At 37.6% G+C, this 25,507-nt stretch overlaps 1 protein-coding gene and 1 long non-coding RNA gene across 2 annotated transcripts in view; one reads left to right on the top strand and one right to left on the bottom strand.

The window, feature by feature from the left end:
• Positions 1–4,024: 4,024 nt before the first annotated feature.
• LOC110367830 lies at positions 4,025–11,116 on the bottom strand. The gene is made up of 3 exons (XR_004928542.1): positions 10,839–11,116; positions 10,332–10,424; positions 4,025–4,050 (listed from the first exon to the last, which is right to left on the bottom strand). It is a non-coding gene; the product is annotated as an uncharacterized LOC110367830 (long non-coding RNA).
• Positions 11,117–24,174: 13,058 nt separating this feature from the next.
• Positions 24,175–25,507, top strand: part of LOC105922959 — a 57,284-nt gene continuing 55,951 nt past the window's right edge. Inside the window, exon 1 of the mRNA XM_036129468.1 lies at positions 24,175–24,197. The gene's annotated coding sequence lies outside the window, so the exon portion shown is untranslated. The remainder of the gene's footprint in view (positions 24,198–25,507) is intronic.

Raw genomic sequence — 25,507 nt, 5'->3', positions numbered from 1 at the left:
AGGAATAATAATAAAGAAACCCTTATTCGGTGCATAGTATAAGGCCTCCGCCATGCATTTTCAACCACGTAAAATAAATTGACTAGGGATCTCTGTGTAATGTTACACCCATGCTGCAAAAATAATCTGAAGTAAACAACTTTACATACCTCTTTGTTCGCTTCCCTGATTTCCATACTGCACACAAAAATTAACACATCATAATTACAAATAAAAAGTGAAATAATTTATACAAGGCTGTCAGCTTTACTATAGCAAAGATAATGGAACTCTTTGAGCTGGTGGCTCATTAAAATTGTTTGAACCTCCAGAGTCATTTAAAATTCTATCAAACAAATTTAGGATCAAGAACAAAAATCTGAGCATCAACATTAAGTAGAAGTCTGATTAGTTATGAACTAACAGAAGTTCATTGTTTCGCCTTTGCCTGCTCTTTTCACAGCTGCAATGTTCAGGTTACTATCTTAGATGCTGTTGTTGGTTACTGTTTATAAACACTGTCTGGTCATGTAACGTCACTACCGTATTTAAGGTGCAAGAATTTTAAGGTACACTCAAAATTTTTACATTTTCTCACAAATTGATGGTGCCCCTTATATATTAATACCACTGTGTCACTACCTGATCGGACCCCTGAGCTGTCTACAAAACTGCGTGACTGTAATGTCTAAACTAGAAATGCATTCATGTAAAGGCCCCCACGTTCTCGGATGTAGTTCACCCCGCGGAGGTCCGTGCGTAAAGGTACGTACAGAGCTCAATTTTTACAACTTCACGGAGGCGAGAACTCTTTACATCAAACTGTTTCATAAGTGACACTGAGCTACTCCAAGCAGTCGGTGTCCAAATGTGACATCACAGTCCCTCTCTGTTCTCACTGACAGGTGGCAGCCTGCTGAAAAAGAAAAAGCTGGCTAATCATGCATTTTACCATCCAATATATGCATTTGTCTGACTGGCAGAAAGTCTGAGAATTGTGGGAATTTGCCACAAGAAATGCAGGCAATAGTACGCTCGACCATGAAGGGTAAGACATCAGTGGAGAGTCAGAGTGGAGTCCACCAAGCTCACAGTATGTGCACAGTACACTCGAGTATGTGGGAACCTTTAATCAGCCTGTGTGAGTACATGCTACCAACAATAAGTCTAGTAAGTTAATTCAATAATAAGAAGTTACGTTTATTTTGGCCTTATGTTAGAAACAGGGTAGTCTAACTACTCAGTCTTCCCTATAGAGACGGATAGAGAGCTGTGGACGTGAAGGGGTGGAGTGATATTACACACTTGGGAAGAATATTTAGTGTACCTTATATGTGGACAGAGACACACATAGACACATTAATTCATGGTGTGCCTTATAATCAGGTGTGCCTTGTGGTCAGAAAAATACGGTACTTAGTGTTTATACATCCTGGCAGAAAAAACAGTGTTTTGAACTCTTTTTTTTTTTCAAACCACCTAATAGAGGCAAAAACTAACTTGATGAATAACTACTGTGTACTGCATTCTTTTGAATATGTACAGAATAGAGGCAAGTATTATATAAGGTGGAAATTGTTGCCAATGCCTTGAAAAAGTATTCATATTATTTTGTATTATGTTTGATGGCATCACAACCTCAAACATCTGTGCTTTGATTGGGATTTTATGTGACAGACCAACATTGCACCACATTAAACATTCAGCAATTATGAAGTTAAATATACATGGTGTTCATTATTTCATTATAAACCAAAGGTTTCTAATTTATTTGTATTTAGTACTCTTGTTTATACTATGCAGAACTAACTAAAACTAAACTAAACGACAGCTTCAGTCTTTTTAGTTTTTTGGTATGAATGCCTTTGAGTACAACAGAATGTTGCTCGGCACTATGGTCTTTTGCAGAAAATAGGAATACACCAGTAGGAAGCTCAGCATTTTATATAATAGACAGTTTTAATTAAGTCAAACCCAGAGTTGTTCTTTGATGTATTTTTAGTAAACTCATTTGGAACAGGATCAAACACCAACTGTGGTCTAGACCAGGGGTCAGTTCTTCGTACGTCGCTAACTCAGTTAGCTGGATTTGAACACCAGGGGATTTTAATGTTTAATAAAAGACGAAACAAATAATGCTTAGTTCCTGTCATTTTATTAAAAATAATTATAAAGAAAAGACAGCAAGTCATCTTTTGGCTGCAATAAGAGATAGTTATGTAAAGTCAGCAGTACTACTGTCAAATGGTGTATTAGAACTTACTCTAAGGTCCTTTTGTAGCAATTCGATCTCTGGTGCAATTTTTCTCTTTTTCGAGTTGTGGAGTTCAATTTCTCCTCTTAATTTGTGTTTTTTCAGGTCAACATACAATTTTTTCTGTTGAAGAAGCCGTTTATATAGGGAACGGATGGCACCCTGTGTCATTTTGTGAAAGAAAAAAAAAGGTGAAACATGCCTCATGCAACAAAAGTAAAAATAACCTGTTTTTTTTTCAGCCGTTTTCTTGATGGCTGTTATAAACAAACACATCATTTAACAGTGGCTTTTAAAAAAGAGGAAGAAGTTGCTTTTTAAAATACAGTATAATAATTAAAGGCTACCATTTTGTAGAATATTCTTGTACTTCACTTTTTCGCCATGTTCTAGTGGATCCCGTAGAGCAACTGACATAAAAGAACAAAGTAGGCTAAACTTCAAATTATTAAACGGAAAAAATTTATACAGTATAGAAACATCTACCATGGACAATATTTACAGATCTAATTTGTCTGCTACTTTTTGCCAGCCCTCTCTCCTGGCTTTAGCAGACTTTGAGGGGTTCCCTGTCGTTTTAATTAATGACTCAAATTCGGCATAACCTTCCATTAAAAGCTCGTGTTCTGCTGGGAGAAAAACTGTGGGCGTTCTTTGGCCATGCTGAACAGCCAATAGCAGCGTTGCTGATCATTGTTTCTACTATCAACACATTTCCCCTTTGAAACAAACGCATGAACGTGCAGTTATGTCAGATAACTCAATCCAGCCATACTAATCATATACAACAGGTGTGTTCGAAGAACCCAATTAGCCGGATCATGATTAGCCAGATGAAATCATCTTGGATGTCTCATTTGATTTTGGATGTTTTAAGCAACGTACGAAGAACAAACCCCTGGATCTTCTCTGGTGGATAATCTCTTACTGACATGTTAAAGATCACAAAGAAGACCTCATTATGGTTCTTGTCTAGATTTAAAACACCATGTGTTCATTTAAACAACATCTTCATATATGTAACTGTAGATAAAGAAGGTTAACCTTCACTCACCCTCTCAGTAGTGATGGACACTATAACGCCAAATTTTTCGGGCTGGTAAGTAACCTTAAAGTCAATACACAGCCAAAACATCTTATCACAATGTGGACACTTGACTGTGTCCTTGTGTTTCACATGATTCTGTCAAAGCAGCAGAGAAGATTTGCGTTAAAAAACAAAAGATGTTGAACAACTTTTCTTCTATAAAAACAACAACAAGAACAATAATTATTATTAGGATTATTGTAATTATTATTATTATAAATATAACATTTAAGGGCACTCTCAATGAAATTATAGGTCACTTTGCTAAAAAAGTGGAAACCACATGATAGATTACATTACATAAAGACAGACAGACAACCATTTTGTGGTTTGACTGTTTCACAAAATTAATTTGTGTCATTTTGAGTGTCTTAAAGTTTCTTGTTTTTTTCTGATATTTTAATTGTAGCAACAGGAAAGGTTGAGTGTTTTAAGTAGTGATTTAATACTAAGCCTACATATGCATTGTTCTACATTAACACAATTCTGTGACCAGCACAGATAGAAATATATAGTAACATATATTCAGAAATAAAATACATCTATTCAAACCCGTTGACCTCACCTGTTCTGTACAGGTAAAGCTGGAGCTGCTGAAGGATTTCTTGCCATCCCTTGTTTTAAACATATCCAGTTGGAAATGACGACGGACATTCATCTCCGCATTGTATACGACAGAAGTAAAAATCTCATTATGACATTGTGCACACATTACTGGGCCCAACTGCATCTGCAAAACAGAAAGTTTGTTTCAAAATCTAAACATGATGAACAACTTTCCTTCAGATTAAAGACTTAAGCTGACAAAATTCTGGAAGCTGAGGAGATAAAGTGTTTAGAACAAACAGTTTTAAAAACTACTTGACCCTCACACATTTCTCATGTTATGCTTTTTTGTCAACCACAAACATTTTGCATCGAACACCATTTACTGGTAATGATAAATTACCTTTGTAATTGTATGATACATTTGGTCCTGTCTTGCAGTATTTAATGGTATCTCATATACTTGATTTGATATTGAATTGACTCTCTACAGATGCCTCTATGATTGATGAAATGTGGGGTAAACTGGTACTATATAAATAAACTGATTTCATTGGATAAATGTGAAAAGCTGTTTTCAAATGATTGTTTTATTTTATTATGCACACTGAGTTTAAGTGAGGGAAATAAGAATTGCAGTGATTTAGATAATATTCTGGGTTCTTTTGTTATATACTGGATGCTTTTTCCCTTTTTTCTTCATTCTGCATATTTAAATCATATCATGCATTCTGACAGACTTTAAGCCCAAGAAAGACACTTTGCTATATTCATATGCATCCAGTAAAATTGGAATGCAAATTTTATTAAACTGTATCCAAAGTAAGTATTGAGTGCTCTAATTATAGAGGTCTTGATAGCTGTCATTCACACAGCACCCACATGGGATAAAGGTCATTGTAACCTTACACCTTGCAAATGGCTTACCGAAAACAAACTTAGTCACCTTTAAACCTTCTATGCAATCAGAAATTATCATTAAATGACGCAGTTTGTGCTTGTCTCACATAAAGCTTCTTGATTAAGAACAATTGCGAACGTATGCCTGCAGAAGCTCAGAGATGATTAGGTGAGAAAGATAAAAGGACAGCTCCTATAAGGTAAGCTAACCTTCTTTTTTACAGCAGTACATTCAGTTCTTTAACACAGCAGACTGCACTACTAAGCTAGCATCATAGTTCCCCCAGAGTGGACATTGCAAATAAAAACCCAGTCGTACTAAAAACGTACAATAGCTATGTGATTCACAGGGGGAAATTTGTCTCCTTAATATGATTCTGTCCTACATTTATTAGGCCCATTCACTTAAACAGTCATGCAACCTGGTCGAGTGACTATCAAGTTTCTCCCAACAAAAAATAAAAAAATAAATAGAGCTTTGACCTTCTCCTGCATTGCTTACATTTCAATTGTTTTTATAGTGTATTTTAAATCTATGTTTACTTTTAAATCTCTGCTGCACCTAAAACTGTAATCTAACTTTTACTGCAATTTACAAAGCTGTATGCAACGAAATTCCGTTCTGTACGCACTCATACAAAATGTGCATACAAAATGACAAATAAAGTTGTCTAAGTCTGTCTAAGTCTAAGTCTAAAAGAACATGGTTTCCATTCCCAGTACTTTACGTGGAAATCTCAACATTTAAAAAAATGATCAGCATTTATATGCAGTTTGATGACATTTCTAGCAAAAAGTGAATATTATATCATCACCTTAACCTCATACTTCATGCTGTTAAAGTCATTAAAATTTATAGAATCGTATCTTAAACTGTTACATTTACCTCTGTGAAAACTGGGAATAATCACAGACTAAGTGTCTCAATTCAGGTCCTGCATCCTTCGAAGGATGTATTTGTAGAATGATTACATCACAGCGCGGCAATGAAGGATGTTCCAAATCACCAGTCCTTGAAAGAAAATTGTGTCCTTCTTTTGCCTGATTTAAAGGAAGGGTCCGGTGTATCCTTCGTAGCTAATCCTATCCCGTGAGTCATTGGGGGTTGAACAGAGCTTTTTAACCGGAAACAGCAATGGTGGAGGGAAGGCTCAGTGCGCCGAGAGAGCAATTCTCTCCTGGCCGATTGCCCTCTGCTGGCCTCCAGCTGACTGCGGGAGTCTAGGCTCAGTATCCCGAGACAGAGCGCCTTTCTCCCGGCAGATTCCTTTCAAATTCCTGCTGACTTTGCGCAATGAAAAATCATTGAGATATCTAATATCAGTGTTTGATAAGTTCATTATTTTCTACAGATAAATTGATGATAGCTTTGCTCTGAAGGTTTTGGGGTTTACAAAATTACACAAATGGTATTAGTCATAAGTGAATTTTGTTCAGTGACATATTGCAACGTAAAGTTAAACATCTGGCTGATTAATGAATTGGAATTTAATAAAAGCAAATAAAGCAACATTTCAAATAAAATATTGTGGGCCATAATGAATATGTAAAGGGTAAAATAAAAAAACATGTTGTTATTTATAAAGCAGAGAAGACAATGGGATTAATCTTCGAGTTCTGTATGTTTAGCTTCTTAGCTGCTTGACCCTGTCTCGATTGTTGGCAACAGGAGTAACACTAAGGTAAGATCTCAAGCCGATCTCTTCCGGTCTTCTCTTTTTCATGGTCTTGGAAGTACTCAGCCTACGGGTTCTTCGAAGGATACAGCCCCTGAATTGGGACAGCTCCTAAATGGGACGCAGCACTGGTTTGTTCGAAGGAGCTTCTGTAGCTCCAGCTTCCACAACAGTAGAACGTGTGACAATCAAATCTTCAGCAAAACTATTAAACAAAAGAATGAAGGTTATGAAAATGTTATTCATACATTTTGCTGTCATTTAATATCATTAAAATTAATGCAACGGTAGCTGTTTTGCTCAAATGTCATTATCTGTGTATAGGGGACGTCGGTGCAAGTTGGTGATAAAGAATTGCTCTGTCCATAGCAAAGACTCAACGGTAGATAATGTAACATTGCCACATTTTTCAGTGAGCACACTAAAATATTTTCAGAGAACTTGGAATAACATATTTTCCCCCTGTGGACCAAAGTGGAACTCACATGTTTAGACTGGGTTGTAAAAACGTCATTTAAGTATATATATATTTTCAAACAATTTATTTTACCATCTAAACAACATTGCATTTGAGTCATTTGCTTACATAAAAAGTCTAGTAATCATCAATCAGTCAGCCAATTAAACCATGCTTTTCATTAGAAGAACATAGCATCGCTGTTATTACAAACAGCTGTAAGATTGCTCATATCGACCAGAAAAGGAACACACATTAAACCAATTGGAAAGTCTCTAAATTGGCTACAAGTGCTTATTTGAAGGAATTTTTGATTTTAGAAGTATTAATGGTTTTGGTCTACACTATTTAACTGATTTACTATCATGTTACACACCCAGCAGACTAGGGCTGAACGATTTTGGAAAATAATCTGATTGAGAGTTTTTTATCTTAATATTGCGATTGCAATTTAAATTATTTTTTTCAGTTTAGTTTATCATGTCTTTTTAAACATATTAGGGCTATACGATTTTACCAAAAATCTAAATTGCGATATATTTCAACCATAATTGCAATTTAATTTTGACTTTCTCTGCATTATCCACAAGCAACAAAAATGGCCTGCAGATAAAGATGTTTGTAAACAAGGACTGTTTAAAACAATAAATGTAACCTGTAACGTGTAATGTAACTTTAGTAACCTGAATATTATTATTCAACAGAATAGCTGGTTGAGTTGGACATCAATCCTTGTGCAACCAACAAACAAGTCTATACATTAATCAGTTTGATTGTACTTAATGCTATGGTGAGATTCCTGAAGGTTTCTATTAAAAACATTATGATTACATAAACTCTAAAACAAATATTAATATTATCAAATATCATCTCACTGCTGTAACTCTTTTCTCTTCCATGTGGAAGCAAACCCACTTTAAACATGTCACCGACAGCTAAATGACTTGTTTGATCCATTAATTGTTACGTAGCCAAAAATTGCAGACCTCCACGATTTAATTTTTTTTTTTATCGCGATTATATTGCAAATGCAATTAACTGTTCAGCCCTACAGCAGACCCCCTCCTTTTAGCTTCACATAGCTCTAGGTCTATAGTTCTTTTGCTGAATACCAAAGGGGGAAACCAAAACTCAGTGTGAGACTTCTATTAATTATTATGGCCTCACCCTTGGAAAAGCCATCCTACAAATTTTGTAACCATGGCCGAGGAGGTAATAGTTTGTCTTATAACCAGCAGGTTGCTCATTTGAACCCACATCTGTCCATCTCTGCTGTTTACCGCCTTTCCTACTGCCAGTGGTCAGGGAGCCCAGTGGTGCCATTTGAATATACGCTTTGCTTCTGCCCAGGGCAGCTGTTGGTAAATATGTAGCTTATCATTGTCAGCATGTTGAAGATATGCAAAGCACTTTAGAGTCCACCAACTTGATAAAAGTGATATACAGGTACAGGATATTTTCTATTAGAGCAGTTGAGTGTGTTTTAAAAAGCTAATTATTAGAATTACCTTTAGACTGGCTTTTTGTAAACATTTTAATTGCCTCACCTTATTTGATTGCTTAATAAACTAGGTTTATCCTTGATTTCCTCTATCACATATCAATATGATCTTAATGTCTTGATAACAATTATTATATTAGTCATATTTTTAGCATCTTATATTTCAAGATAAATACAATGGGATCATATGTTTTGTTTTTAAATATCTGTCTTGTTAAAGTTTTTCAGAATGCTTCCGTTTTCTTACTGATAACATTATTCTCTCTTCTAGAATGACAGTTATTTTATTTTATTTAGATGTTATGGTTGTCAGCATTCTTGTTTTTTTGTCTGAACTTCTGAAACAGCCTTTTGTTACATTTGTTTACATTAAGAGTAATACACTATAATCTCTGATTAATTGATTCTTGTGTTTATAGGTAAAACAAAAATATCCGTCCGTCCGTCCGTCTTCTTCCGCTTATCTGGGGTCGGGTCGCGGGGGTAGCAGCTTCAATAGGGAGGCCCAGACGTCCCTCTCTCCAGCCACTTGGGCCAGCTCCTCAGGAGGAATCCCAAGGCGCTCCCAGGCCAGCCGAGAAACATAGTCCCTCCAGCGTGTCCTGGGTCTTCCCCTGGGCCTCTTCCCAGTGGGAGGTGCCCGGAACACCTCACCAGGGAGGCGTCCAGGAGGCATCCTGACCAGATGCCCGAGCCACCTCAACTGGCTCCTCTCGACGTGGAGGAGCAGCAGCTCTACTCTGAGTCCTCCCCGGATGACTGAGCTCCTCACCCTATCTCTAAGGGAGAGCCCAGACACACTACGGAGAAAACTCATTTCGGCCGCTTGTATCCGGGATCTCGTTCTTTCGGTCACGACCCAAAGCTCGTGACCATAGATGAGGGTAGGAACGTAGATCGACCGGTAAATCGAGAGCCTCGCCTTTTGGCTCAGCTCTCTCTTCACCACAATGGATCGGTACAGCGCCCGCTTCACAGCAGACGCTGCACCAATCCGCCTGTCGATCTCCCGCTCCATCCTCCCCTCATTCGTGAACAAGACCCCAAGATACTTGAACTCCTCCACTAGGGGCAGCACATCCTCCCCAACCCAGAGAAGGCACTCTACCCTTTTCCGGTTCAAGACCATGGTCTCGGATTTGGAGACATTGATTTGCACTCGGCTGCGAACCGCTCCAGTGAGAGCTGTAGATCACGCCCTGATGAAGCCAATAGGACCACGTCATCCGCGAATAGCAGAGACGCAATCCTAAGGCCACCAAAACGTATCCCCTCAACACCTTGGCAGCGCCTAGAAATTCTGTCCATAAAAGTTATGAACAGAATCGGTGACAAAGGGCAACCTTGGCAGAGTCCAACTCTCACCGGAAACGAGTCCGACTTACTGCCGGCAATGTGGACCAGACTCTGACACCGGTCGTACAGGGACCTGACAGCCCTTATTAAAGGGTCCGGTACTCCATACTCCCGGAGTACCCCCCACAGGATCCCCCGGGGGACACGGTCGAATGCCTTCTCCAGATTCACAAAGCACATGTAGACTGGTTGGGCAAACTCCCATGCCCCCTCCAGAATCCTGCTGAGGGTATAGAGCTGGTCCAGTGTTCCACGGCCAGGACGAAAACGACACTGCTCTTCCTGAATCCGAGATTCAACTATCCGACGGACCCTCCTTTCCAGAACCCTGGAATAGACCTTACCAGGGAGGCTTAAGAGTGTGATTCCTCTGTAGTTGGAACACACCCTCCGGTCCCCCTTTTTAAATAGGGGGACCACCACCCCAGTCTGCCAATCGAGGGGAACTACCCCCGATATCCACGCAATGCTGCAGAGCCGCGTTAACCAACACAGCCCCACAACACAACAAAAAAAACCCAACAATATGACATCCTCATATTACTCAGATCATATTAGAAGTAAAGTGAACTTACCTGGGAAGCAAGGCTATGTCCTGAGTTTGGCTTAGACATTTTTTTAAACTCCTGATTCCTCACTTACTTCCAAGCTGGAGATACCTATGGAGACTTTATGTGGCAGATATTGTAATTATCTTAGACTATTAGCCAACATTTTTATGAACAACAATTTACACAGAAGATCCTATGGATAAAATATCTGATTCTCACTACAGATCTTTAATCATAACAGACCTGAAACAAGAAATATTTTGATCAGACTACTCTTGAAGCTGTAGTACCACGAGCATGTGTGAAAATGTTCAATTTCTATTACTAAAGAAAGAAACTTAATCAATTCATAATTTTCTTAGTAGAATAAACTTAAAAAAAGTTATTATAACACTGACAAAGATACATCAAAAATATCAACAGCAGTCATTCCTTAAAATAAAAAAACCTTCACATATAGATTTTGTTCTTCAGAAAGTAAAAAACTAAACAAAACAGGTAGCTGAGAAGCATGATCATATAAAGGATTACCTTAATGCTTCACGCTGCCAAAGATCTGGTGTTCTGCTGTCCTCTTCCTCTCAGTCCTTGCATAGACAAGCTCCACCCTGCACATGTGATTTACAGCAAACTCTATTTTTACTATTTACTCTGTTTCCACCATGACCTGATATTCTGACGGTCTGCTGTTCTCCTGCTGAGTTTCTCAGTCTATAGAGAAACTTCACCTTGGGCCTGGTTCTGTGACTGCAGCTTCTCTGTGGGGTAATAATCGTTCTTCCTGTCTGACAAGCTAATGTTCTACTGCACTGCTTCTCTCCTGCTAGTTTCTCAGTCTATAATAAACTCCACCCAGCCCTGATCATGTGACTTACAATAAACTCTCCAGCTTCTCTGCAGTAGCAGTTACTTTCACTTTCAACTCCAACAGAGCCACTTTCACTGTTGGGAGTGGGGGTTATAGGACTTTTCCATGTTTCCATAAACTGATATTCTATTGCTCTCCTGGTCTCCTGCTGATTTTCTCACTCTTTGATCAGAGGCTTATTTTCATCTTGTCCTAAAAATAGATAATTTTTCAATAAAAGTCAAGAGATTTAGAGCCCCGGGCTTTGGGTCACCTGGGTAAAGCAAAGACCGGGGATTTTAAGTTGGTGTGTTTCCATTGCAATGAGTGATTTATTTAAATCAGCCTAATGACGTACGGGTAAGTTGTGAAGAAAACTGCAGTACACCTCCAGTCAATCGGATGGTGGCAATAGAAAACTACAGGCCCAACAGACAGAGGCAGACTGACGTTGCTCCAAAATGAAAATAGGAGCAGAGAATGGGGTAAATGAGAGTAAGAAACGTTCCAGTAAATACAATCAGGGAAGTCAAGATTCCAAAATAAAAAACAAAAGGTTAGGCTTCCAATATGGCCAGCATAGGCTGTTGTTTTGTTTGTACCTCTTAAAATGTTATTATTATTATTATTATTATTATTATTATTATTATTATTTTTTTTTTTTTTTTTTAACCATTATTTTATCAGGTAGGTTGGTTCAGAACCAATTCTTATTTTCAACGATGGCCAGGTCAAAATAAAAATGTCATTTAAAGCTGTACCTTCCACCTAAAAACACTTTTAATTTGTTTATTCAGAGTTGCTGCTGCTAAATGTAGCAATAATTTTAGATGCACTATACTGTACCTTGTAAAACAATTGGGTTTTATCACAGTTTACTGTTGTTGATGCGAGGAGCTGCCATATTTGACCCGACAATAATCTTAAAAAAATGTATTCGACTTTCTGAGGGGAAATGGAGTATTAGGGCCAGACTAGAGAAGATGTTTTAAAAAGCTGTAATATTACAAGAATAAAGTCGTAACATTATGAGAATAAAGTCGTAATACTTCAGAATAAAGTTGCATTTTATGACAACTCTTACTTGAAGAAAGAACCAAACGAATTCAGAAGAAATTGCTTCTTTCGTGGAAGAGGAGCTGTCTGGTAGTGGTCGACTGCAAGGTCCTGCATCAGCAGGACCAATGCACTGTGGCATGTGCATTGATATGATAAACTTAAGCCATGTGGCATAGCAATTAATGGCTGCATTGACGGATTTAGTCATCACGTCATGTGGATGGAACCATATTATACTAACAGTGACCAAAAAGTAATTGCGGACTAATTCATTAACACAGAGACATATATTGGAGGCTTTCCACAGCAGGTACAAACCGACCCAGGTACAGAAAACAGGCATGTCAAAGAAATGCAGCTGTTCTTACGGAGGAATATCCAGGACCATTATGCAGGAGAAAGAAGCTTTCTTCACGGATGTTACAGCAAATCAAAGGATACAGTCATGGTGAGGAGTTTTACATAAGCAGCTTGTGCAATATTGGATGAACATTTATAAAATTCTGAGTGATAATGACTATTTTCACAGGCAACTTCTTGGACAAAACCTGATGCAGTTCTGCTGTCTCAACCTTATCCATGTAATTTCTAAGTGACTGTTTACATGACACTATCACAATGGTGTGCATGCAGTTTACTTAGACTTAGTACAGAGTGTATACAGAACGAAATTTCACTGGATACAGCTTACAAGAGTAGTGTGCGATTCCAGGTGAAATAAGGCAACCTTACAATACAAAGCGCAGCAGTGATCAAAATCTAAACAAAGCTGGAGAAAAACAGTGTGCAGTCACATTGAGCAGGAGAATGTTCAAACTGTCTTGTGTGCAAAAATAATGGTGCAAAAATGCATTTGTGCAAAAATGCATTTATGTTGAGATGTAAATAATTAAATTCAATCCAATATCCACTCCTAGCAGCAATATCTCAAAATATTGTATGTTTGTAATTGTCAAAATACCCACTGTACTGGCTTTTCCATTCCATGTCAATCTGTAGATTGCTAAAATAAATTATTCCTTTTAGAATTTAAAGTGGTCTTGTTGCTGGTATCCATTTTAACTGATTATTTGTAGTCATAGGATCAACTGGACAAGGCTGTAAGAACATGGAATACACACCTAATAAGACCAAGGCTCACCCATGGGACACCTGGAGGACGCCCTATTCTCAAATTCAGCATGTCACAGCTGTATGCCGCACAGGACAAACTGTTCTGGTGGAGGATGAATCTGTTTGCAAGGAGGAGTGCTCCCCAAAAGGGAAGTACCCCTGTGATGAAACTATTTTTGAGCTTTGCATCCTCCTTATGGACAAAAATGGTTGTGGTGCTCCTTCGGATGCATATGCTGCAGCAGAACTGTATTCACTACTGAGTAATGAGAACCTTGGAAATCTCTAAATTGATGTAACATAAAAACAATTACCTTTCTTTTGGAAGAAAAAGGTTCCACACCCTTTAATTTGTAAAAGTAGTATAACTAGAATGAATACTGATCGGTTCATCAATACAAATTAATATTGTGAGAAAAAATTATAAACTGTAAACGTTCCCATGATGAATAAAAATACCCTTGTAAGTTGTGAAGTTATGAAACTATTTTGAGTTTAAAATTTTGAGTTTGAAATATTATTTTTCATTTACTTTCACTTTTTTGTAATTTGGAACATTCTGTTCTGCACTCTAGAACCATGAGAACCAGCTTTCATGAAGTGAACTAGAACATTTGGGCGGATCCCTTACAGATTAATCAGCACTGTCCAGAAGCCTTTACATATCTCTTCAAGAGTCAGTGAGAACAGTTCTCGCTGATAGAGCCCCAGCCACCCCAAGCTGCTATGCACACATAGACATTTTATAGGTAGACGCCCTATGGACTGTCGCTGCCTACTGGAGCTGACGTTTTTAGCGCGTTAGCCATTTTGGATGGGTCTCTCGCGCGACCCTATTGCATTTATTTGTACTGAGGAAGCTGTTTGCCAACTTAAAATAAATCATAAATCCTTGAATTTTTACCCAATTTTCACACAGTTTGGTTGTTTCAAAAAGCAGAGATGTGGTTACGATGCAGGATGCTGTCACATATGAAAAAACATGTTTTAATGCTTAAATATGTTGTTTAAACAGCCTATCTGAAAAATGTATGCTCTTTAACAGGCATATGGTATATTATTGTATAAATATATGATTTCATTCTGAAATACTGTTTTATGGTCTTAAAAAAGAGACATAAATATATAAATTAATACATTTTATATATTAATAAAAAAACAAGTTGAAATGTTTATTTAACTTTATTTCACCCTCACATTACAATCCTGAGCCTTCTCTACACACCAGCAATTGTTTCTTTATATTTGTGTGTGCTGTGCATACACACATGCATACATCCTGGTTTTTTAGAGGCCTAAAAAATGTTCTTTCAAATATCCAGGTCATTCCAGTGTTTTACACCACCCTGCTTGCAAATAGGACTGGAGCTTAAGACCCTTGAAAATAACTGTTTTGCACAACTTCCTGCATGTGTTTGTGCTCTTTAAATCCAGGGTACTTAATTTTGCACTGTGATTGAGCCTTAATTTGTTAAATACAGCTACAAGAGATTAATAAGCACAAAATTACAGTCAATTTGTTGGGTTTCTGCATTGTTCTTGCCATGTAAAAACTATCTTTATAACCAATCTCATCCCAAATGGTCATCTACACCACATAGTATATTGTCATTAGTTATAGCCGCTAAATGCAACCGTAAACAGCACAAAATACGGGCAGAGTTACTTCCTCAGTGTTTACCCCTGTCGCTTCCTATGCAAGCCTAGAGTAAGAGAGACCCATCCAAGATGGCGGCAACTGAGGACGCGCTCCAGCACGCAATGAGGCGTCTACGTGTGTAGCATCTATGCTATCCACCCCATAGACATAATATAAGAGTAGACCCCGCATCGACCGCTTTCGCCTATGGGCGCTGACGGGATTTAGAGGCACCAATTCTGGGGTGGTCGACAGCTCAGCTCAGTGTATTGTGTTGACCAGGCGCAGAATCTATTTTCATCAACTATAACTCGTTGAGTATTGAACTAATTTTGAACTATTTTTTTAATTTTTTTTATTTATTTATTTTTTGCTTAAAACTTTAAAACTATAGCAAATGGTCCAGTGCGTTTAAATAATCTTAGTGGAGTTAAAAGTAATATAATATTCTGACAGGATGGATGTTTCAAAACACAGCCACTCATACGTTTATAAGTTTTGTATTACTATATAAACAAATACATTTATACATGTACACATATTTATGTACACATATATATGTATAAGTTCCAAAAAAAACCTGTGATATGCGAAATCCGTGAAGTAGTATAACCTTTATTTTTGTTTACAATTATTATACAATGAAATACTCCACAGTACAATGAAACCAAAGAACCAAACCTTTTTACAGTCCCAAGCATTTCTTTAACAAATAAAAGTACTGTATAAACGTTTTTTATTTATTTATTTGACAAATAACTACTATGTAGTAAAATAATTACGCGAAGATCAGCACCGCCCCATCGCGACCCGAGTCATTGGATTAGAACGGGAGAAACTGAAAAATGATTATGAAAAAAATACGAAGTACAGTAGGACAAATAGTGAGTCGCGTGTATTTCATTGCTCTTCTGACTGAGCCGCTGCATCTCACTCCGCTCTGTAGCGTTTTTTCTTCTAAAGCCCGCCGTGCAGGTGTGTTTTTTTTTCGAGAGAAGAACATAGTTATCGGTAGTTGTTGTCGCTCTTTTTTCTTCTGGGCAAAAATATTCTTTTAAACTTTTAAACCGAAATGACACCATCGATTATGTTTGAGAACTGTAATGAACGGCTCATCAATGCAAATCCGTGAAGCAGCGAGACCGTGAAAGGTGAACCGCGATATAGCGAGGGTTCACTGCATATGTAGAGTTCATTTGCAAAAACAGATAACTCCGTTTTTAGCCAAATAAACTAAAATGTGCGTGTGTGTGTGTGTGTGTGTGTGTGTGTGTGTGTGTGTGTGTGTGTGGGGGGGGGGGGGGGGGGGGGCGTTTCTTATATATATATATATATATATATATATATATATATATATATATATATATATATATATATATATATATATATATATAATTTATTCACTAATGTCTAACGAAGCTCTGATACCTTCACGGAGCAGAAGCAGCTTTGGAGAGACTATGTCACAAAGTCTTGGATGTGTGATCTGTATCTCTCTACCTAATATTAGAAAAATCACATTCTAATCAAAAATATAAACAATGTTTTTTCATCTTACTTGTAAAAAGTTATCCCTCGACCTGTGACGTAGATAGTCCCTCGATTTAAACAAAAATGAGCCGCACAGTGCTGAGGCATCGTTAGTGTGTTCAGCTTGTATCAGACTTGGGTAAAGTTAGAAAGATATTCACAGAATCTTTCTAACTTTACCCAAGTTTGAATCAGCAGGATTGGGTAGCAGGTCGACCGCCCCATGATGGCGGCCGTAATTCCTGCGCAGCGACAGTCAATGCGGGGTCTACTCTTATATTATGTCTATGATCCATATAGCTCAGTGCAGAGCCATAGAGCTACCTTTTATTATTAATGTTGTCCTTCCCTTCAGCCCTGATGCACTCTGAAGCCTGATGTATGTGGAGGATTTTTTTTTTAAATGTATTTATAATATTCCTCCCTGTTTCTTCACTTTGTTCTTGTTTTTCCAGTTAGATACACACACACACACACACACATCTTGTTGTGTCACTCAGTATTTTTTATTAAACAATATTTGAATCATTCATCCAAGCTTAATGAGTTGTTATTTAATATATTTGATTCTTTGTGCATGGCTTAGTATTAAAATTATCATTGTTGTGTGGCCAACTCCTGCCTCATCAGAAAAAGTGGGTGTAAATGCTGAATGGACTGTTCTTTCTCAAAAAAGCAACAACGGAGTCCAATGGGAGTGTTGCCTGTCACTGTTCTCTATCACTCTCTCTGCAGCTAACCGTACTCTTACTCTGTGCATTAATCCAGAGACGTAGAGAAAAATCTTAATAGCTCTGCACTTACCTATAGACCCAAACATATAAGCATAATGCTTTTGATAATATGTGAATGGCTTAATCTTAAAATTATATTCATAGTCTTAACATGATCATCTTTCACGTTGTGGTCTGGGGGTGACCACTTATCAGAAGTGAGCTAGCTGCTAGGCGAATGCTGAATGGACCACGGCAGACCTAACGCTACCACCAAGGTAAGCTAATGGCTGAATGGGAATTTATAAGCAAAATCACGGTAATCAATAATACAGCCCAGTCGCCATAAAATGAAAATCATGAGACATCTGTCATCACATGAATGATATGGAAAAGAAAACTTAAGTTAGAGCCATTCTAGCCTGTACTCCTGTTCATACGAACATGAACATAAGCTTTTCCCCCAAAAAATGTAAAACGTATCTAAGTAATATACAGCTTTTTGTTGTCACCCTGCCTCTCAAAATGGAAAAATGACATTAACAAATATGTAATCATGCAATAACAGCTGAAAAAGTAGTAGGGTGTATGTTTATATATGTATTAACCGTTAAATAACGCAATCGCTGCTGTCTGTCCCATAGAAGAACATGACAGCCAGCGTATGTTTTGGAACTATAGCGGTCTACATGAACCACGTGACTGCCCTGGCGGTGACATCAAGAGTGTCGCAACTCTTTTCAATCTCTATGGCGCTGGCTCAGTGGATCCACCCTGCAAGACTGAAAGTGAAAGTAAAGGGAAATTTGTTGCTGTTGCTTAGCGGACGCTGCAGATCTTACTGTAAATCACATGATCAGGAAGTGTTGGGAGGTTTTTTTTTTTTTTTTTTTTTTTTTTTTTTTTTTTTTTTTTTTTTTTTTATTGATAATAAAGGGGTTTACAAACAAGCAAAATTAACAATACAAATGAGTAATAAAACAGACAAGACAGTAATGCCAGGGTGTTACATATCAAGCACAAACAAATCGAAAAGCCAATAAATAAATGAAAAATTAACTCAGAAAGATATTAAAGTAAGAGCACAAATCCATTGTCTTAATGGCTTTTCTATTTTTTGAATATTCGAGAGATCTAATATATTGTTTGAATTCCTCTCTAAAGGCTGCAAAGCGAGGTTTCTGATTTGAAAATTTAGATTTATGTATATGATATTTGGCAACAAATAAAATTAGATTGATAATATAAAAATGTTTTGTTTTATTAGTGGGAAAAGAGAAGAATCCAAACAACACATTTATATAGTTAAGAGAAAAGCCATCAAGAATTGTTTGGGAAATAAATGTACAAATATCTTGCCAGAAAATATATGAGAAATTACATGACCAGAATAAATGACAGAGATCTTCTTCATGGAGTTGGCAGAATGAACAGTTTGTGTCAATGTCTTTTTTGTATCGTTGCAGGAAAAATTTACAGGGATAAAAACGATGGATAATCTTAAAAGATACTTCTTTGATCTTATTAATAATCAAATATTTAGATGGAAGACACCAGATTTTTCCCCAGTCCAGGTTGGAGGCAAAGTTATTCCAATACGAAATAGCATTTGGAGCAGAGACAATGTCCTTCTGGAATAAGGCACGTATATCACGGTTGTTCTTTCGTTTTATAGTAGAAAAACAGATTTGACCAACATTAGTGTTAGCAGGGTCCAGATCCGGTGGAGTCAGAACAGAAGTTCTAGAAGATTTAAAAAGCATTATGACACCAGACGGGATGGCATCAAAAACAAGTGCATATTCTTTAGGAGGTATGGGGAGACCAAACTTTTCTAGAAGTTCAGAATATGACATTAAGACTCCATCAGGACTGAAAAGCTGCTGAACTAAAATGATTCCATGTTCGAACCAATTTTCCAAGAACAAAGATTTATGTTTGTACAGAATGTCTCCATTGTTCCAAATATGATAGCGATGGGGCGAAAAATTGTGTTTGTAAATTAGAGACCAGGACAGAAGCATTTGTTTGTGGAAATTAGATAACTTTATAGGGAGTTTTTCAATGTTGTAGTTGCAAAGAAGAATAAATTTAAGGCCACCAAGTTTTGAGAATAAATAGTTTGGTATAAAATTCCAGATTGAGGATGAATTTTTAAGAAACTGTTTAATCCAATTTATTTTGAATGTATTGTTTAAGGTCGAAAAATCAAGAAAATTGAGGCCACCAAGTTCCAATGAGTTCATTAAAACTGATTTCCTGATATAATGAATTCTATTTTTCCATATAAATCTGTAAAGCATTTTATCAATGATGTCAGATGTTTGTTTATTTACAGAAAGAGACAAAGCTGGATAAGTTAAACGGGAGATACCTTCTGCTTTTGCTAATAAAATTCTTCCTTGAATTGATAAATCTCTTTGGAGCCAAGAATTGAGTTTCTTTTGTACATTTTCTATAATAGGGTTAAAATTCAGAGCATTTCTAGATATTTGATCTTTGTTGATCTTTATGCCGAGATAGGTGACAGAGTCTTTTACAGGAATATTATAGATGGAGGATGTGTTACAATTTTTAAGGGCTAAAAGTTCACATTTACCAATGTTAAGGTAGAGTCCAGACGCTCTAGAAAATTTCTCAACTGTATTAATTGCTAAAGAAACCTGAGAAGCATCTTTTAAGAATAAAGTGGTATCGTCAGCTAATTGACTAATTATAATCTCTTTTTCAGCAATAGTGATACCTTTCAAGTGGTTGAGTTTAATGAAATCTGTAAGTAATTGAGAGCAGATCAAAAAGAGGTATGGGGACACCGGGCAACCTTGCCTCACTCCTCGCTTAAGATCGAATCTGGGAGAGGTACCAGTATGAAGCTTGATTGAACAATTAGCATTTTTATACAAGGTTTTGATTGCTGCACAAAAGTAAGGGCCAAAACCAAATTTCTCTAATGTTTTGAAAATAAAATTATGTTCAATGGTGTCAAAAGCTTTACGGAAATCTAAAAATAATATAAGGCTGTCATCATGACACAAATCTGCATAGTCAATCAGATCCAACACTAGCCTGATGTTGTTAGCTATATGTCTTTGTGTCATGAAACCATTTTGAGTTTCATCAATTATAAGGTTAAGAGCACTTTTCATCCTCATCGCAAAAATTCGAGCTAGTATTTTATAGTCATTGTTAAGAAGGCAGATCGGACGCCAGTTATCGATCAGAAGGGGGTCTTTTTTAGGTTTAGGAATTAAAGTCAGAAGGCCTTGACACAGAGTAGGAGGAAGGGTTTGGTTATGGATGCTTTCTGCAAACAGCCGGTGGAGGAACGGGGCCAGTTGATCTGCAAAGGTGATGTAAAACTCTGAAGTTAGGCCATCAACTCCTGGAGATTTATTGAGTTTTAGGTGCTTGATGGCAGACAGGACTTCAGCAGGAGAAAGGGGGCTATCACATATATCTCTTTGGTCATCATTAATTGATTTAGTTTCAGTAAGATATGTAAAGAAAGTTTCAGATTCAGATTTATTGTATTGTGATTCATACAACTCACTGTAAAAAGTGGAGCAATACTTTGCTATTGTTTTGGGATCATCAGTGATAAAGTTGTTAATGTTAAGTTTTTGAATTGAGTTGAATTGACCACGGGTTTTTTCTAATTGAAAGAAATATGCAGTGTTTTGTTCCCCTTTCTCCAGCCATTTTCCCCTCGATCTCACAAAGGCCCCCTCTGCTTTCCTTCTGTATATTTCATTTAATTTGTTCTGTTGAATGGTTAAATCCTTTAAATCATTTTCAGATAAATTTTCAGGTAAGATTTGAGTAATTGCAGTTATTCTGGATATTACATTTGTTTCTTCATCTTTCCTGGATTTAGATAGAGAAGCACTAAATTCTCTGAAATATTGTGAAACCTCAAATTTAAGGAGTTCCCAATTTCTAGTGAAATTGTTATCAATTAAGGCTTTTTTCCAGAAATGGTTTATTAATGAATTTACTTTATTAATTATTAATTCATTTGTTAAGATAGAATTGTTAAGTTTCCAATAATAACTTTTGAATGTGGGAGAAATGTGAGGACTGAGTGAGGCAATCAATGATATTGCTTTATGATCGGTTAAAGGTGTTATTAATATTCTAGGATTAACGTTATTCTTATCCAAGTAATCAGAAACTAACCAGTAATCTATGCGAGACATTAACGTGCAATTTTTATTAGACCAGGTATAATCTCTAGAACTTGGATTTTTGACTCTCCATATATCTATGAGATTAAATTTTTTTATAAAGGAGGACAAGTTAACAGAAGAAGTATTATTAACATTCGGAGGCCATCGGTCTAAGGAGTTATTCAAAGCAATGTTGAAATCCCCTCCCATTAAAATCAGAGCATTTGGGTATTTTGATAACCAGTGTAGAAAACTAGATTCTAATCCATCAAGTAAGAAATCATTTTCAGGTTTTGAATTATATCCATATATATTGGCAAGAAGGATAATGTTGTTGTTGACATTCAGGATTAATATTATATAGTGGCCATTAGGATCACTTTCTGAGTGTAGAACAGAACCATTAAATTTGTTTTTTAAAATAGTGACCCCTGCTGACCTTTCTGAGCCATGAGAAAACCATAAATCATTTCCCCATTGAGTTTTCCAAAAGGATGCATCATTTCTTACACTATGTGATTCTTGAAAAAAACAAAAATCAGACTTTTGTTGTTTTGCAAATAAAAATAAAGCTTTTCTTTTAACATTTTCTCTTAAACCCCTGGCATTTAATGAGAAGATTGAAAGGGACAATATAGGAGAAGTGAACACAGAAAACAATCTTCAGATCCTGAATGGTGGGATTTAAACCATGAACTGATTGGAGCTGAAGTGACTCAGCATGTCAAAACATCTAGGAGAAGCCTGCAGTTTGGAACAATATGGCTGCATTAACTAGAAAGGCCAATAAACTGAAACGCTGAGGCACCCAACACTTAAACACATTCAGCAGAGCACAGTCAACCAGAATTCAATAACAAACATATAGCCAATTCTTAAACCGTGGAGTGAATTAAGATGATGCAAATGAATAGATAAACTGCTTCCAAGGATTAGAAAATAGAAAGGAAGCCAAATATTAATGTGTAGGTTCTGTAGGTGACCATCTGAGCAGAACCTGAGATCTTACTTATGAAGGGCTTGTAGTGTCCATTAGGACAGGACTGAATTTCTGTCCAGTTGAGGGTAGCGGTGACTTGACTTCTTTTCCTTCAATGATCACTCGGACTCCAGCAAAGTGGGCCTTTTTTCCTTCCTTCCTGGCTGCCTCAATTAATGGCCACAGATTTTCACGCAGAGCTTTGTCAGCTGTGGTGAGATCCTCCGTAAACCTCAGCCTGTTTTCCTTCAGATAGCTGCTGGTTTTAGCCATTTTCCACACCAGGTCGCGGGATGTTCTGTTGGTGAATCGGATCATAGTGGTTCTCGGCGCCCTCTGCTGATCGTTGAAACGACCCAGACGATGAGCGATATCAACATGTTCTTTTATCTTTACCTGGTTCTCTCCAACAACGGCACAGCAGATGTCGCTAACTTTGGCTCTGATGTCCTCATGTTTATCCTCTGGGATTCCGTGTAGCCTTAAATTCCATCTACGCTGATATCGCTCCGTTTCATTTATTCTCATTTCTACTTCAGATAGTTTCTGTACAGTGTTCTTGGATATGGAGCTCATAGTTTTCATGTCAGACTTCAACGTTTCGACTTCCGTAAATATGAAGTCAATTGACTTCTTCAGAGCATCGATGCTAACGGTGTTAAGGGTGACCATATTTTCTAGCTTATCAGAGCGATCATTGATTATCTTAACAATGTTGTCTTGCAGTTGACAGAGAGACAAGTCACCTTTTAGCTTCTTTTCCTCTGGTTTAGCAGGGGTATCTGGGTCAGAATCCGGTAGAGGAGATAGATCAGGGCTCTGTCTGTCCAGGGAACCTATATAGTTGTGATCGGAGGCAGAGACACCTGCAGCTGGATCCGATGGAGAGCAAATCTTGGGACCACTGGTTGCAGCCGATGACATCGTGTCTTTGTGCAAGACTATAGTTGTAGTTTTAGTTTTCCCCTTCTCTTTCCTTTTAAAGCCGTGCTCCAACCGTTGCATCGCAGTATCGATAGGTTCTGGAAGATAACCGTTGAATTCAGAAGTTAGCTTGTTAGCTGCTAGCTCGATGACGTGCTTGAACGCAGTCTTAGCAAAAATGACACTCTTGATCAGGTTGAGTAGAGCAGAAAATAGAAGTTAGGAGTTATAAACATTCCTGGCTCAAAAAGAGAGCATAATGTTAGCAAGGAGGAGTGAAGATTGAAATCTGCGTCTCAGCTATATCACACAGCGATTGGTCCGGCCACCATCTTGAATCGGCAGTGTTGGGAGGTATAAAGGCTGAACCATAGCCTCAGTGACGCAACAGAGCACCAGGAGCACGGATCGGTCTGAAGATCAGAACACAGAAAGCGCTGCAGGTTATCGTCTACTATTTTATTTACCTGCTCTCTCTCTCTCTCTCTCTCTCTCTCTCTCTCTCTCTCTCTCTCTCTCTCTCTCTCTCTCTCTCTCTCTCTCTCTCTCTCTCTCTCTCTGTGTGTGTGTGTGTTTGGGGGGGTCCACTAAAAGCTCATAAGCGTAGCATATAATGTGTCGATAAGATAAACTTTCCATCATCATAAAGGGAAATTATTAGCGACGATTAGGGTTAATGCGGCTCTCGTAACTTAATTTTATTGAAGATAAATAATAGGAAATAATCGTACAGAGAAAAGGTTACATTGATCTACGGCAATGTGCTGCAAAATCCGCGGATTTGCGCCGTGATCCAGGAGTCTGCGCTGGGCAGCGCTGCTGTCAAAATCACATTTTCTTCACCTTTTTCTCCATTTATGTTGGTCGTTTAGCCAAATACAACCGCTTCACGCAACCCGGCAATCCCAGGAAATGCACAGGTGAGTGCACATTACTATCAAATAAAGCAGTAAAATGACTGGTGTGTAAAAATAAATCAAAATAATGATGGGGATGTATGTATATAAGGTGCGTTCAAACATTTAATGCTCTGTGACAATTAATTTTGCTAAGTTTCATCGTCATGGCAGACTTTTCTTATACCAGTCAAATTGGTTAATTTCTCTACTTTGATAGCATTTTTTTTTTTTTTTTATTGTACTAAAAACCAGTCAAAGCTCTTGAAAGACAGCGTCACACCTAGCAACGGGTTCAACCCACTGAGCTATATAATACACTGGAGTGCTGATTTTGCCGAAAAACTGAAGTCACTGGCCGCCATCTTGCTACTCCCTACTCTCACAGAATCCCATAGGATTTGGTTGCAATAACAAGCAGTTTTCTGGCTGAGTGAAAACGTTTCATAGGTAATTCTACAGTCAGTGGATGTTCTAACACTATCAACTACTAGGATATTAGGTGCTGAAATATTTTACATGTTATTCATATTGAATATATATATATATATATATATATATATATATATATATATATATATATATATATATATATATATATATATATATGTGTGTGTGTGTATATAAGTATGTGTATATGTATATATGTATATATGTGTATACATATATGTAAATAAATGTTTTTGTATATTGTTATTTATATATTTATACATGTTAAACATATATATAATTAAATGAATAAAATGCAAAATATTTCAGCACATGACTTTCTCAGTACTTGATATTTTTAGAACATAACATAAAAGTATATGGCATTTGACATTTTAAAAGTCTTTAGCCCCCCCTGAACATGAGAAAATCCTCGTTATTCGATGCTGTAGCGCACATATTCCCTAGTTACTGTTATGAATTTGGATGGACCCAAAAGACAACCCGAAAACAGGTCAGTGACGCTTTGATATTTTATTAAAAGAAGGGGTTGCACGGCCCTTGCTGCGTGCGGCTCACGCTCGGCGGCTGGCAGCTCCTGGAGACGAGACGACAGGTTAGTGATCAGCGGAGCCAGATAGAAAGGTGGACTAGAAGCTGGATCACTAACCTGGTGGAAAACAGGGCAAAAACAGGTCGGGCTTCAGACTGACAGACAGGTTATTCAGAAGGCTGGAAGTTCTCACCGGGTTGGCTCGAGACGTTCTGGCACTGGAGGCTGAAAGGCAGGGAACCTTTATAGTGGAGAGGTGGAGCCGGAACAGGTGACAGCAATTAACAGCCCCAGTGCCAGGAACGTTACAGAGCCCCCCCCCTCAAGGGCGAATTCCAGGCGCCCTGGGCTG

The sequence above is a fragment of the Fundulus heteroclitus genome, unplaced genomic scaffold, assembly GCF_011125445.2.
Source record: "Fundulus heteroclitus isolate FHET01 unplaced genomic scaffold, MU-UCD_Fhet_4.1 scaffold_173, whole genome shotgun sequence".
Lineage (NCBI taxonomy): Eukaryota > Metazoa > Chordata > Actinopteri > Cyprinodontiformes > Fundulidae > Fundulus > Fundulus heteroclitus.
Note: the sequence above shows the minus strand (reverse complement) of the source record. Positions and strands in the feature narration are given on the sequence as shown.